Below are 14,371 nucleotides of genomic sequence, written 5' to 3' on the forward strand. Positions count from 1 at the left end.
AGGTACAGAATGAGGAGTGCTTCCTCCCCAGACGTCGTCAATGTATTTCTGGACCTAGCTCTCTTTCCATATTGATGTGAGAGTGCTGATATTTGTGGTAAGAAATACTGTGTCTGACAAGCCTGAACAACAATGAGAAGAATGCGTGACTGTGATGGTACTTTTATATATTCTTTTAGGTACCTAAAATTTACGCTTGTCATTGCTCATATTTCATTGGTGTGCAGAAGTACACCGCGAGTCAGTTCACTTGCTTCAGTTCTTTCCTGAGAGTGGACCCATTACTGGATCCAGTGACAAAGTGTAATACTGAAACCAAATTGATGGTTAGTGCAACGTAAGGGGAAATTGCTGTACTTAAAAAAGATATGTATTTATTCATCTCAGATGAGGCGGTGTCTCTGAAAACCGACCCTAAGAACAGATAGATGGGAGATGCTTCACAACAATTGATTTGTCTCATGCAGCTGAGACAGTGACATTTAAAATAAAAACACTTAGGTGACTTCTTATTGGAAACTGTTCTCGTCAGACCTTCATATTCATGGTGCTGCATCAGGTGAAACTGCTCAGCAGTCTGAAACTACCTGCTGCTGCACAGGTGAAACTCTTGCAAAAGCACTTGCTACTTTAAAATGTTTTGGTAGAATAGGGGTGTGCAAAATCCCATTGCAATAACTAGATATTTACACATGGAAACAGCTCAACAAATAAATGCTAATAAACACCAAAGATCAAGGAATGTGAATCTCAGACCTGCAGCCGGCACCAGGCTCACAGGCTCTGCAGGTAGCAGAAGGGAGGTCTGTGGCCCTGCAGATCAGTGCAGGGAAGGGAAGGAAGCGGCATCTACTGATCCGCTTGCTAGTCTGTGAGCTCAGCTGTGTGATCGAGGTATTGTGGTAAGTTGCTACAGTTGTGCTCACCCTTGATTTTAGAGCACGGGCACACTGACTGCTGAATCTTGTATGTATTACTGCAGATTCATGGTCATATCTTATCTGGCTGAGATCTGAGACTTAAAAGATGCGTTTTTCTTCTCGGTTGAGAACACAGTCCTCCTGAGTGAGTGCAAGAGGTCATTCTGTCTACTCACTTGCAACACATGGGTCATAATTCTTTTCTATTCAATGCTTTAAGGATAAACATTTCAGGTGCTGAAGTGTATTACTGCTGGGGATCAGAGGTTATTGATGTGTGTGAAGTTAAAAAACGTCTGAAGGCAGGGAGTTGAAATTTGTGTAGATGAGTTGGCAGGTATGGGTATCTGCATCAAGAGATGAAATGTACTTTTATATCCAGCAAGTTTAGGCAATAGTTCCATTGTGAGCATGGTATTTGGTCTTCTGAGTACTGAAGTTGGGACTTTGAGTTACCATTGGAGTACTTGTATTGGTAAAATGCCATGTACCAGCCAGCCCAATAGTGTGCTGATTCTCTGGATGCATAAACGTCATGTAAATCTTCTTCACAGACCAGAATTTTAAACATCACAGAGTAGTTCTAGTAATGAATAATACTTATAAAAAAGCCAATAAATTGGAGCACAATAAAGTATTAAAATATGCTGTCTGAAGTTTGGGTGTGGTTGGTTAACAGAGTAAAAAATAATGGATTTTCACTGTGCACAAATTGAGTTCAGTTTGCAAGATATTCCCGGTCCTGCTTTTGAATATTAAAAATTCAGTATTTGTCACAAAACCTCTTCAGCTCAGTTCAACACACCTGGGTGCATGCCACAACGGGATTATCTCTGATCTAATCACTAGGGAAAGTGGTCTTTTCAGGTCAGGACTGAGGTCATGGTTAGATTGTAGATAGAAAATTATGCCTCCTCTCTCTGAAGCGTGCTTATTTACAGTATCAGGTGGTGTTCACTCATGTCTCCTCATTTCATCATTGAAATGCTAATACTCATTCATCAGTGTTACTGATACTCTGTGTGTGTGGGAGTATGTTTTATATTCTCAAATAGGTGGTCTGGCATTGCAGTATCATTTTCAAAGGTAGACCTTCCTTAATACGTTTAGGTGGCTCTATGTATGTATTTAGGTCAATGGCTTCAATAGATACAAAGTTTTCATCCATAATAATAATATTGGGCCTTTGTATTTTGCTTGTTGTTAGTAAAGCCATGAAGCACATGTGTAAGGGTTTAAGCAATTGTAAAACATAAATCATTATCTTTGTGTTGAAATATGAAATGTTCAGATATCATGAAGCTCCACATACCAAGGATGCTCCAACAGTACAAATTCATTGCTTGCCTGCTATGCTTTCTGGTGTATATCATACCATAGCCGTATCAGCCAATAATTGATTAAAATGCATATATTTAACAAGGTCAGCATTCTTCTTAGAAATGAGATGAATATTTTGAGATGAAATACTGGAAACAAGGTGAAATCCAGCTGACGGCAATAGCTGTAAAATCTTTTGATCCTTTCTGTCTCTGTGTTATCATTTTCCTGGATCTCTTTTGGTATAGCTATATCCAGAGGCTCTGTCTCTCCCAGCTCCTCCTATTCCTCCAGCCTATTATATTAAAAGTAGCTCAGCTTTTGGAAGTCCTATAGTATCAGCTTGGTGATTCTTACCTCAGGATTTAAAAACCTGTAGCAAATGTTAGAGCCAAACTGGATGCAATATGGAGACAGAAGGAGATCAAAACAGGTTTTAGTGCTTTTATTCCACTGGCCTACTCATCTGCATGTAGAAAGTAACTGATTTGCATTGGTATTTCAAGATCTTGAGACATGGTGCATGGCTCAAATTATGTTACATTCCAAGATGTCATGTGAGATTAATCACTAATCTCATGTAGAGGGACATGTCTACAACAGTGGGCAGTTCCAGGGAAAATGGAAGCTGGCTGTATAGATAATGACAAAAGTTTTAATAACTGTGGCTAAAAATAGTAAAGATACAGGAAGAACAGGGACCTCTGCAACCATGGCCATGAAAATGGAAGATAAACAAGTAGGTAGAGGATGTGGAAGAACATAAATCAGTGCACTGTAACTGCTCAAAGTCTACGCTCATTTTCTAGACACGTTTAGCAGACATCAAAGAGAAATAAGCACTGCTAGGGCATGATCTGTGTCACCCTAAGTTTGACATCTGAGTTCATGTTAGTGAAGCTTCTCTTCCTCTCTGTTGACTAGCAGATGGAAGTCTAGTCTGCTAAGTCAGGCACAGACACGCACTTTATACATAGTCAGAAATAGGTGAGGTGATCTGCGTCCTGATCATGCTGGAGACACACTGCATGGTTTTCATCCATTGCACAACATCTCACTGTGATCGGAGGGTCTGAAAGAGCTGTTTTGTGCTGGTAGATAAAAAAGGAGAGAAACCCTCGACAAAAGGCCAGGTGGATTTTCACGGTATCTGGAACACAGCAACATGAATTTCCCAACAAACAGTGCAGTTTATTCTGTTTCTATTGACATCAAAGAGATTTTGCTACTGCATCTGGTGAGGGAGGGGACAGAGCTGGGCCCAGCTTTTCCATTTTGGAGCCCTTATTAACCTCATTTCAGAGCAGGTGAAGAGCAGAATGCAGATGTTGCTGGTGAAATAAAGCCTAGATTAAATAGTGCACATGTATCTTTGCATTAGTCCTGCTCACATATGCTTCAGGGATAATGTGTGTGTTGAACTCTGTGTTTTTTCTTGGGCACAAACCAGCAATGCGACTCTCATGTCTTCTTTGGATACCATGCACACCTAATGAGAAAACATCATCCAGTTTTGTCTTCCAAATCAGAAACGATATTTTTTAAAGCTGGCAGAAAAATATGTTCTTGGTTTGTGAGTGTACAATAGTTTGAAAGGTATTTGATAACCGGAGACTTGTTTTTCTCCCTTCCCCATTCTCTAGTTTCTGTAATTGATTTTCTGCTCACATGTAGCTTGGGCTCATCTGCACCAATGTCAGCAGTAAGCACTTAGAGCAGCACGGCTGCAGCGCCACTGAAAGCCTTCCTGGGGCTCATTCCTGACATCGCAACAATGCAATGCACTGAGGTGGGAGCTGCTGGCATTTCAAAGGTGCTCAATTGCCTTAATTTTCATCGTCTGTGATCATTTGCTTAAAAAAAAAAGAAGAAATAAGTCCAAACCATTCTATTTTGCAGTAGGAAAATCTTTTCCAAGTCAAGCCATATGTTCCTGGGGTACTTGGATTAGTAGCTAGCCCTCTCTTTGTTTATAGACACACATACAGCTGGTATGAATCTCTCTCTGCATTTAACACTATTGCTGCTTAAATAGTATTCCAAAGGACAGCTCTGTAATCTGGCAGTACAGTTTGCTTTGTGTTTAAGAATGGGGAAGAGTACCTGTGCTCTACTAGAATATCTCCTGAATATTGTCAAGGATAATCTCTTTAAAGATACCTTTATTGTACAAGGCAAAAATCCATCAAGTTTTATAGTCAAAGAGTTTTGAATCCAATGGGCACACAGATCCAAGCCCTACTAAAGAGGATGATTCTTCTGTACACAGTAGGCAGCGGGATGTGGAATGATTTGTCGCAATATATTTTTTAGGTTGAATTTGGTAAGATTGACAACTATAATAGGCTAAGCAAACCTGCGCTCTGAAAAGAGTACTCTGTGCTCCTCATATATGAAGCTGTAGCCAGCTAGTGTATTCTAAAACGGTGCATTCCTTTTCCCATCTTTTATACAACCACTGCATGACAAATGCTTGCACACCACAGAAATGAGGACCATTTAAATATTTAGCTACCTTATACTTTTTGGTGTTTCTCTGCCTGAAGGCGTACATGTCCAGAGACATGTCTTCTTTTTCACCACCCAGTTAGTACCTTCCTCTGCACTCAGTTACTGAGCTGGAGAAACAACTATTGGTACAGCTGCTTGACTTTAAGCTTGTGATTCATTATACAGAACAGAAATTGCAGGCACAGTAAAATACAATGTGGGTCTTAGGCCCACTGAATGGTTTGTTGGGGCCATTGTATGTGCTGGAGAGGAGAACAGCAGGTGTAAAACTCAGAGGAGGATAAATGTGCCTTGCTCCCAGACCATTCAGGTGTTGTGTGCATCTACCCCATTTGCAAACACATCAAGAACGGTTTGATATCTCTGGAGACCATTTGGACTGTGCACTTCCCAGAGGGATCGGCAGGCAAAGGAGCCTCTCTAGCATTCACACCGCTTAATGATGGCCCAGCATCCCAGCCCCAAACTGGGCACAGTGTGGCATAGCAGGTATGTGTGGGACACGTGAACTGACACGTTCCCTACCATGTTACCCCAAGGCTGTGGCCCACTGCACTGGAAGCAACCTGGGATCTCTTTGCCTTTTTAAAGTCTAGGACTTTTTATAGTTGTGTGGAAGGGTGAAGGCAGAGCTAATGATAGGTGTTTAAGAAACAGTAAGATGTGGTGTGCTGGTAAGCAAAAATTTTAACCTGACATGCTTATTTCATGTAGAGGCACCAAAGACTGCGAGGGAGGGTTAAAACATCAAAAACTGTTATTTCCCACTGGAAAAGGAAAAAACAACAGTGAGTGAAACATACTTCTCAGTGTGAAGCTTTTCATTAAGAGATTGGCGTGGTGTGATATGAAAGAAGAAATCAGAGTTTGCACTGTTTTCCTAACAAATAAGATTTTTTTGATGCTGAGGCACTGCAACTCGATTTCCCTCTGTAAAAGTCAAGGTTTGATTATAGTTCCTGCATTATTATTTATAGTTTAGCAGTTATACATGCCATGTCCTTGGCTGTGGCATTGCAGTTTGCACCATCTATGTCTGCTTCCTAAATTTATTGATCTCATTAGAAGATAAAAATGACAAAGATAGCTCATAATACTTCTGAGAAATGTAAAACCATTAGCAGGTCATTGTCAAAGTTATAACATGTCCTTTTAAGCTGCTTAGCAAACTGGTGGCAGCCTATGATACAGGGATTAACCTGTGCCAGGAGTGACTGAGTGGATCGCAGTGGATGGTTAATATTCAGCCTGCCTACAAAGCTTTGAAGCTGCCTCACAAAACGATACGATGAAGCGATAACCAGAAATGCATTAAAAACAAAGGGAACAGAAGTTTTCTCTTCCTGTCCTTTATCTTGGTCTCTGACATACAAGAAGCAGAATGGGTGTTAAGAGCTTTGGTCGGAAAGCAGAGTTGCTTTTTTTAAGCTGGGTTTTGCTCCCCCAGGCCAAGGTGCCTCTCGGGCTTTGCTCTCTTGAGTGCAGGCTGACCTTGGCTGAGACCCTGCGCCAGCTTTTCCTGAGGTGGCACCTTGAAGATGCTCTCCCAGAGCCATGTTTAGATGTGTAGTTTTAATAATGAGTATTTCAGATGCACGGTGCACAGCTGTATTTTGAAGCCAGCATTTGTTGCCCCAGGCGTAGCCCATTCCATACTGCCCAGTGCACCCACCAGTGCAGTGGGCATAGCAAGGCTTCCTACTTTTCTACAGGAGAGCTATACATCTGCATTGTTATTATTGTTTACATTTCCTCCCTTAAAGAAATGGCTGCCCACACTGACTAATTGCATTATTGCTTACTGGACTGTTTGTGCTTACAGAGAACATGGTTAAACTGGGCAGACCACATACTGCTGTATAAGATTTGGGCCAGGGCCCAGGTTTTCTGCATTGGTTCTCAGGGACAAGAGCAGGATAAGTGGTTAAGGAGAGGAGGATGTGGGCAGAAAGACTGGTACCTAATGGCTGCCTTCAGTATCTTGCCTGACACTTCACTCACAGTGGAAGGCATAGCATTAGCATGGTTCAGGCACAGTTGCTGCCAAATCCCTTTACGGGTCAGTTGGACATACACGGGTGGGCTCTGCCAAGAGAAGCAAGAAGGAGAAGAGAGAAAGGATAGAAATCCAAGCTCCGGTTTGCTGTTGTTGAGCATCACGTGACCCGATTTACACCAACGCATAATTCTCCTTTAGGAGCATTTAATATGCACATTCCAGTAACAAGTAAACAAGCGTTAGGGCAATGATGAATTAGCCTAGACAACAGTTTACAGATTACGACAGGAGAGAATGAGGATAATAACATTATTAATCATTGCAGTTATTAATTCCTTTTTTAACCTGTTAATGACTATTTGCTTATTTTATCCGTTGGGAAGTCAGAATTACCAGGAAGGGGACCCTTGAGCACTGGCACACAAACTTCTCCCAACAAAACTTGGCCCTGTTTTCTTTCTCTATGTACATAGTAGTGATGTTAATTTGAGGCAACTGTACAGTCTTGGCTAGACCACACATCTATAGACTGTAATACTACTATATTGTCTAGCTCACCAAGGTGGTTTTGGGTTAATTGGTGAATTTCAAATACTCAGAATGCTTCACAACCATGCTGTATAATTTTTAATGTGTATAAGCATTCTCAACCATTAATTGTTCTATCATTGTAGTCTGGTCTGCTAGCATTTGATTGTAATAGAAATATTATTTTCTACTTGATTTAGCAAAACAGTCTTTAATGGTTAAAGAGATATTTTCCCAGTCACAGATCTTGTAAATGCTGTTATGGGATGCAGTCAATAAAGAATGAAAAAATTCTAATATCATTAATAAAATCATGTGAGGAAAGCTGATTCAATTTTTTTCCTAGAGAATTCTGAGCTTTTTAACAGAATTGTTTGATTCTAATTCAGCTTGGAAAAAACCCAAAACATACTAACATAGTAAAATTTAAATTAACCTGTTAAAGACTAAGTTCTAGAGACTCTGGCTCTGAAGGTCTTTGCCTTGTTCTCACCTCCAGCCACTGGATAGAGAAAATTCCTCAATTTCTGTCCTGAGAGCAACCTCCCAGCCTGGCTTAGTTGGGGCCATGCAAAAAGCTGATGGCCACTGCTTTTAATACCATTCCCATGATTAGTGCTCCAGAGCTATGGCTGTTTCCCATGGATTTCTATCCCAGAATCCTGTAATCCTTTTGCTAAATGTCCTTACTTCTGAAGGATTAAGGCGTACTCGAAAGGTTGCAGAAAAGAACAGCAAGAACAATTGAAAGTCTGAAAATCCTGCCTGACATTGAAAGATTAAAGAAGCTCAGTGTACTTAGATTATCTGAGAGAAGGTTAAGAGGTGACTTGATCATGGTCTTAAAGTCCCAAGTTGAGAAACAGTTTTCCAATACACAGGGAATCTCCAATTTAGCAGACAAAGCCATAGCAAGATCCAGTGATTGAATGCTTAAGCTGGACAAGTTCACACAGGATATAGCAAGTATGAGACTGTAGCAGCTACAGCAGTTTTTTTAGGGTGCTGGTGGACTCTCAATATTTAAGATTTTAAAACATATCTTTACTGAAAGCTCTTCTACCTTGGCCAGAAATTATAGGGTTGGTGCAGAAGTGCCTGGGTGAAATGCTATGGTATGTCTTGTCCCCAAGGGCAACCTATACAATCATAATTTCAGAATAAATTAATTCTTTCATAATGAATACTCCTTACTGCTACATAAAATGGGCCCATATAACATACTATCATTTGAAGTTTTCTAGCCTTAATGTCAATATTCAGAAGTTCATCAAAACTGTTCTGTACCTCTGTGTGCTTAGCCCAAAGAAAAGGAAAGCTAGTTAATATAAAAAAGTATTTTTAGCTTTTCTGAAAGCTTTTTATGCCAATCCCTAAAAAGAAACAAGAATTTTCTCAAAAAATGCAAATGCTCTGTCTAGAAGCAAGAGTATCATTTTCGGTTTTAACTGCTTCATCATTATGTATCACTCCCTATGTATAGTAAGTGCTGCATGACAGTTGTTTCTAAGAGACAATCAGGGACTTTTCCAATAACTACATAATTATATTTCATAATACATGGATTTGTGAGGCATGGGGTTTTATGTGTTCAAAGCACTTAGCAGTCATTAACTAATGCTCACAGTACCTCTGTGGAACAGGTAAGATAGTATTATAAAGTCAGATGGTCCTCAAGACCACACAAAACATTGCTAGGAGAGAAAGCAACGGAGCTTGGTACCTTCGGATTTCCAAATTGCAGGTTCAAGTCTCCAATCCAAAACATTGTATTAACTATGTAACTATAGGAACGCCGTTTTTAGTATTATGTCCTAATACTCTATCTCTTGCAATGATTTTGTTGGCCTCCTACACTAATGCAAAGAGTAGTGCTGTGACACTACTTAATTTGTCAAGATCAGCAAGATTATCCTCTGTAGTTCTTACAAGGGCTTGACCCTACTTATTGGGCTAGTCCTACTGAAATTAAATCACTGCATGAAAAGTATGTTTCATTGAAAGTAACTGTGAGGAAGATGTGGTCCTGCTTATTTTCAAAGTTTGCCTTTATGTTATGGATCAATGGCATTATGATATGGTGGTAACGTCCACAGAGCAGCAGGGGCTAAGTGCTTGCTATGCCAAGCACAGCCCTTGCTGTTAAAAGAGTGCTTTATAAAAGGGACTACTTGAGTAACCAATACCAGGCCAGCACAAATAAAATGTATGAAAGGTCCTCTAAACTATTTAGAGTCTGTTCTGTCCATTTTGTGTGCAGAAGGAAAGTATACATGTCTGCTGTAGAAGAATATCCTTTCAGAAAGGGATTGCTTTGGCCATGGGGCCCAACACCTACCCACAGCCTTTCTTCCTACCCCTTGACCCTACGTGTCTGGCAGAAGCATCTTGAAGTCACGTGTAGGTGCTGTGATGGCAATGCAGAGTCCAACCAATTAACCCTTATTCATGAATAAATCTCATGCATGCCAGACTTGAAGGAGGAACTGATAGTCACCTATGTCATCCAGAAACATTCCAGCGCCATGTTGTGCTTTCTTACTATATTTTCCATGAATTTGTGAAAGCAGGGCAAATGTGAAGGAGCTAGTTGTGGTAGAAAAGCGGTGGAAGGAAATCATATGTTCTAGACGTGACTTGCAGTCTGGATTTATTTTGCCCTCAGTTTTGGGCACTGTCAGGCATGGCTTCTGGACTTCCTTGCTCCTAGGGGTTGTCACTGTACCTTGATGATTCAGTAGAAGACTACTGGGTAATGGACAAAGGGGGAAATGGGAGGATTGCCATACTGTCACTTCACAGACTATCACGAATATCTACCAGTTTATTTCAAAAATGGATGCCGGGATGAATAACCTCATACCAGGCCTTCTGAGTTTGCGTTTTGACCACTTCTGATGGAATCTAATCCAATAACCTGAGAAAATACAAATTCTACCAGGCTGCTGGTATGTGTTTTGAATTAGGAAAGGAAAAATCTCCCCCTCCCCCAAAGACAAAGTTTCCTTTCCTCTTTTTGGTTTCTGGCACAAGACATGCAAATGTGGGAGGGAGAAAATATCCCACTCAAAAGAAGAGAGTCTTGGGAAGTCAGCAATATATAAAAAAAAAAAGTTTCTTGAAGAAAAATAAAACCACCCACCAATGCAAACTCAATGTTTCACTACAAAATTAAAAGTAAGGTACAGAGAAGGCAGCAGTTACAGATCTGTTCCTTTCATGTTTTCAACTCACCTCATTCCAGGTAACTTCTGGTCAGCAACTTCCATACCACCTAGGCTCATCTCAAAGACTTAAGATGTGAAGAGAAAAAGCACCACCAGTTTTGCAGAATATGATCCTGGCAGGTGGGTGGATCAAGGACCTTTATAAGCAATGATCTACAGAGCATAACCAATCATTAACTTTGTTGTAAATGAAGCAAGTTATTCTTGTGAGAAACAGAATCATGATACTGGAAAACACAAAGCAATTATCTGGTAAGATATGTGCATCCTCTGCATTTTTCAAATGCTTATTTAAAGTGAATCTATATGATGGTATTACTGTATGACTTGCCAGTGCAGCTTACTGACCATACAATGCCCCAAAAGGAATCTGACCATTTGCAAAAATCAATAGTGACCAGCAGTCAGCAGTTGAAATGGGCTGGAGAATGTCCATTCCCTTCAAACAGGTATACAAACACTTCCTATAGAGGCAGAATAGGAAATGAAGGAAGAACTTCAACATTTCTAAAAATGTACATCTAAATTATCTGTTAAACTACTCTTAGTAGCATTTGGACCCCAGATATTAGCTTTCTTCTGAACTCCAAAGTTACTCAACTCAGAAAAAAAGAGCACAACAATTGAAAGTAGTGGCAGGAGAACTGAGGTTTTCTGCCTATGTTTTGCAGCTATTTTTGAAGGGGAAGGTAGGGTCTGAATTTGGAAGCTCCATCATTGAAATCTGGGGCCATGGTGCATACTGAAAAATGGTATCTAGCCAGAGAGCGCTGCTCATAGGGAAGGAAATAAGGCAAATACATACAACTGCTATTAGTCACCACCATGGCATCATTTCCAAGTGTAAGCACTTTGGGTTTGGAGGTGTTAAGAATATTGTATTTTCAGAAGAAGCAGATGCCTTTGTGGAAAGCTGACAGTAGCCCCATACAAAAACCTTTCCAGAGCTATTAATGAGAAGTAAAGTTTAATGAAGTGTTTTCAGCCAAAAGATTTTTTTTAAACTTCATACCCTAACATGCTGTTCCTTAGTTTTGTGGTGCAGGATATTTGAGGAAGACCCTTTATTTTGTGAACCATATGTCACAGGTACCACAAGAAGTACCAATAATCAAACTGTGCAGAACTGCCAGTATGTCATCATAACAGACTGATTTCTAGTATTTATTTAATCCCTTTTTCCTGGTTCTCTGCTTCTCTGTAAGGACTAACTAAAAGCCTATGAATAAATGGTCAGCTTTTCCAGTAGAAACTCATCAGTGAAGTCCCTCAAAGATATATGCTGTTAGTATATATTATATGCTAGTATATAGTCCCTCAAAGATATATGCCTGTTAGTAGAAGACCTGGCAAATGAAATATTGAAGTAAAGTAGCTTACAAATTATACAAAGCTATTAGGAGAAATTTGCAGAGGAATATGATGGTACTGACTGACAGTGACAAAACGTCAGATACAATTCAGTGGTAATAGGTGTAAAGTGGTGCTAGCATTAGATACATGGTAATGGCTGTGGCTCTCAGCACTCAAAAGAAATCTTGGAGTTCTCTGAAAACATCAGCCCAGGACTCAACACAGATGAGGGCAAGAAAGGTGGTCAAATGTGTGGAACAGCTTCTGCAGACAGAGAGATGAAACAGGCAAGGGGATTTCGGTGTGAAAGGAGGAGGTGATGGAAATCCCTGAGATCGTGATAGGGGAGGGGAAGGTGAATAAAGAATGATTCTTTAACATTTCTCACAACACTGGAACTAGAAGGCATCAAATGTAAGCTACTGGATGGTGGTTTGGAACAAATACACAGTGTGTAGTTAAGACTGTGAATTCACGAGCGCAAGAAAAAGCTTAGACCTGCACAGAAAGTTATTAAAACAACTTCATGGAATAAAAATCCATTAAGAGCTATTAAAATATCTTCTTACCAGAGAGTCCCTGGCAACAGATCGTGAAGGGATGAGTGAGCGAACTGAGAAACTGTGAGTATGTATTTGCCCTGTTCTTTTACTCTTCCTTAGCTCCATTGCTGGAAATGAGACAAAAGGCTGTAAGGACCTTTGGTCTCATGCAGCAAAACTGTTCCCGTGTTGAAGGGTACTTTCAGATATTCTGTTTTGTAATTGATATGATATGTGAAGTGTACGTGTGAATGTGTGTGGTAGCTGGTGGCAGTTGCTGTGACCACAGTGGGATGTTCAGAGCAGGGCCACTTGCTTCCCAGTCACAACTTCCTCATTGCGTCCTTTGGTGCTAATGAACCTGAGAAGAGGGAGGGGAATTCAGAGTTTCTGTGTCTTTTACTCAATTCCAGTAAAATTATGCTAAGAAATGGCAAAACTTATTTCTGTGAAATGGTGATGCTAGTGTTTTGTGGCTTGGCTTTTTTTATGTGTGTGCCCTTATTTAATTTAACCAGGCAGTCAAATTTCAATAATCCCCATCACTTTTCAACTCACTGTTTTATGTTTATTCACGTTCTCCTGATTGTACCACTGACCAGTTCCCTCTCCTTAATGTGTTGATACCAATGCTCAGGGATGGTATAAAAAAATTGGAGGGAAACACGGTCATTTACTCCCTCTTGTCTTGTTTGTTTGCTTCAGAAGTACTTGCACTGGCACAAATAGACTTTCCTTGTGCATGGAAAGAGATAAGGTTGGGGTTTTCTGTTTTATTTGTTCTGTACCATACATACTTTCCCCACCCACTCCCTCCCTCACTTCTATACATGCTCACACACAGATATACTTGTATACTAGCAGGTTTCAGAGAATTTCACTCAGCTGAGGAGAATGTGACCAATGTCTGGGATAAAATGTTTATATTTTCAGCATCACGAGTCATTTCCACCAATCTTACCATCACAGGTGGGTGTTTCTGGGAAGGGTGCTAAAGCACCTATCACTCAGCACTTAGGACACTAAAATAGCGTTAGTGAAAGTAGTGCTATGAAGAGCTGGGGTGCACTATGTTGTCACAAACTAATTGCTGCCCTCCCAGTTTAGCTCCATTTTCAGAAGCAGAGGAGGGATTTAGCTAACAGGTGATGCAGTTGTGTGTGTCTTTCTTGAAAATGTCAGTGTGGCTCATAGTTCTGCCTCATTGCCGTATCTTTGACTACTACTTCTCATACAGGAAGCTGCACGTAGATGGTTCGAGTGATTTTATGAATAGAGGGATTTTTCTGAACCTGCTGCATTTTGCTCAAGTGCTCTCCCTAAGCTAGGTGTCTCTGAAGATAGACGAGTGCATCTGCAAGTTTCAAGATGTGCAGTTTCTGTGGGTGGGGTGGGATGAGTGTGGTGTGGTGAAAGAAGAGAAGAAGAAACGGTCTCCAGTGTCAATAAAATTTCTGGCTCCTCACATCACTATCTGTTCTCTTACAGGTTCTGCTTTTTAAACACTGACCTCAAGAGAAGCTATGCAGGCTGAAAGGGTTATTATACGACTGGACACCTTGAGTCACCTGGGGTAAATTACTACAGTCTCTCAGTTATTAGTTAAGTCCTTGTGTTCTGGTGAAATCAGTGGAGCTTGAGTTCACTGGTGTAGTATCTGAGCCATCAAGTTTAATGAATCGTTACAAATAATTTAATCTGCACTTGCAGGTGCTATTAAAACATTTATTTTTTTTTTTTTTTTACCAAGAGCTTCTTTTTACCTAGGAAGAGAAATCTTTCTCAGTCACAAAGGTTTAAATGGAGTAGTGGTATAGGTTTTGTTCATTAGAAAGCCTGATGCTGAACTGAATATTTCCTTCTGCTAAACTTACCTCCTCCAGAATTTAAATCTTTAAGTTGCAGGGGATAAAACATAAGGCCCTGGTTAATTGCAAATAAATAGTGCCAGAAATATGTACAGATGGTACC

The 14,371-nt window shown here is 40.3% G+C and overlaps 1 long non-coding RNA gene across 2 annotated transcripts in view; it reads left to right on the forward strand.

Annotated features, from left to right (window-relative positions):
- Positions 1 to 14,371, forward strand: part of LOC114012352 (uncharacterized) — a 73,949-nt gene that overhangs the window by 762 nt on the left and 58,816 nt on the right. For both annotated transcript variants that reach the window (XR_008748228.1, XR_003554741.2), the window contains exons 2-4: positions 10,523 to 10,625; positions 12,431 to 12,485; positions 13,889 to 13,973. This is a non-coding gene — a long non-coding RNA (uncharacterized LOC114012352). The remainder of the gene's footprint in view (positions 1 to 10,522; positions 10,626 to 12,430; positions 12,486 to 13,888; positions 13,974 to 14,371) is intronic.

This window comes from Falco peregrinus, chromosome 7 (assembly GCF_023634155.1).
Source record: "Falco peregrinus isolate bFalPer1 chromosome 7, bFalPer1.pri, whole genome shotgun sequence".
In the NCBI taxonomy this organism is placed as follows: Eukaryota; Metazoa; Chordata; class Aves; order Falconiformes; family Falconidae; genus Falco; species Falco peregrinus.